This window comes from Hylobates moloch, unplaced genomic scaffold, assembly GCF_009828535.3.
Source record: "Hylobates moloch isolate HMO894 unplaced genomic scaffold, HMol_V3 SCAFFOLD_7611, whole genome shotgun sequence".
Taxonomy (NCBI): Eukaryota; Metazoa; Chordata; class Mammalia; order Primates; family Hylobatidae; genus Hylobates; species Hylobates moloch.
In genome coordinates, this window is record NW_026659886.1 from 64 (window position 1) to 1,748 (window position 1,685).

The 1,685-nt window shown below is 57.2% G+C and overlaps 1 pseudogene across 1 annotated transcript; it reads left to right on the forward strand.

Annotated features, from left to right (window-relative positions):
- Positions 1-343: 343 nt before the first annotated feature.
- Positions 344-1,358, forward strand: LOC116465648 (Putative TBC1 domain family member 29; annotated as a pseudogene). Its single transcript, XR_009212387.1, has 3 exons — positions 344-417; positions 625-690; positions 1,134-1,358. The product of XR_009212387.1 is annotated as a Putative TBC1 domain family member 29 (transcript).
- The last annotated feature ends 327 nt before the right edge of the window (positions 1,359-1,685 follow it).

The following is a 1,685-nucleotide window of genomic DNA, read 5'->3' on the forward strand; positions in this document are numbered from 1 at the left end:
GCTGCAATCACACCACTGTACTCCAGCCTGAGCAACAAAGACCCTGATTCAAAAATAAATACAAAAATTTTTTTTAAAGTTTTTATTTTTAGACAGGGTCTCATTCTCAAGGTGCTGGGATTATAGGCGTGAGCCACCTGGCATGGCCAAAAAAAAAATTATTTAAATAGAGTGACCCTGGTCTTTCCTTGGTGTGGGGCAGCCTTCCAGTAGACTCTGGATGCAGGTTCTGAAGTCCTCACAGTGACTTTGCTGTGTGGCTGATGCTGGAAAAAGGAAGGAAGTCTCAGAGTGATCAGCAGAAAGGGAACCCGGTACACCTCTCCCCAGCTGCCTCCACCAGGGTACAATCCAACCTGGGCCATCAAAAGCAAGAAGGAGGTGACTTATGTCTCTGGCCACCTGGAGGTGGAATCAGTAATTGCTGCTGACTTCCATCCCAGAGGAAAGACAAGGGGCCTTTGGCTTCCTGCTTTTCTGACAGCCTGAGAGCTGGCACCTCAGGACTCACAGTTGATACTGCCCAGTGTTCTGCACTTGGGGAAGGATCTTCAGAGGGCCCTGGAAGAGGGAGGTTTTTAGGGCAGCCCAGGGGGCCCTGAGCACCTCTGTTCCTCCCATCAGGACAAGGAAGGTCTATGCACACAGGGTTCCTCGTTCAGCTGGCTTCTCCGGGTGCTGAATGATGGGGTAAGAAGGCACAGGTAGACCCTGGCTCAGGGACCCTCCTTGCCCTGCAGTGTCCTGCTTCCCCAGGCCGGAGGTCTGGCTCACCTCCAGCCCACAGGAGGCTCAGGCAGATCCCCACAGGACACACAAGCAGGACCCTCTGCCCAAGACGGCTCATCCCAGGGGCAGAGGGCGGGGCTCAGGCCCAGCCTCATGGACAGACTGGGCCAGGACCGACTTGGGAGGGCTCAGGGGAGCCTCAAGTCCAGGGGCCCCTGGGGAAGCCCCTCTCTCCACTGAAATGAGTGCCCCCCATAAGAAGCTGCAAGACCTTGTCTGACCCAGCCTCCTGGAGGGGTCGGGTGACCCTCATGGGGAGGGTTGCTGAAGCCCCAACGGGCTAGCTCGAGCCACCAGCCCCAGCCTGAAAGGGCCAGGTCATCCCATGCCTACTTTCCCCACAGATCTGTCTCGGGCTCACCCTGCGCCTGTGGGACATGTATTTGCTGGAAGGGGAACAGATGTTGATGCCGATAACAAGCACTGCCTTTAAGGTTCAGAGGAGTAAGTCCACGTGTGCCCAGTGGGGCCTGGGGATCACTGGGGTCAAACCCCGACTAGCCTAAGGGCAGCTTCCTCACACTGTCCTCATGATCCTCTGTTCTGGCCCAGAGGGAGGTCTGGCCAGGTGGGCTGGGCAGGGCACAGTGATACCGAGCCCATCCCTCACATGACCCAGATGAAAGTCAGGAGTGTGGTGAGCACTTCCCTGCCCAGGCCGCACCCCCAGCCACAGCGTTCTGTGCACATCTGGACCCCCGGGGTGGCCACAAAAGGATCTGGCACTGCCCAGTGGGAGACTGAAGTGGCCATGGGGTGTAGGCTGTGACTCTTCCCAGGGAACTCTCCTGGCCTGATGCCCACTTTGTCCCTAGAGCGCCACATGAAGATGTCCAGGTCTGGCCTGTGGGCACGTTTTCGAGACCAGTTCTTCCATACCTGGGCCCTGGATGATG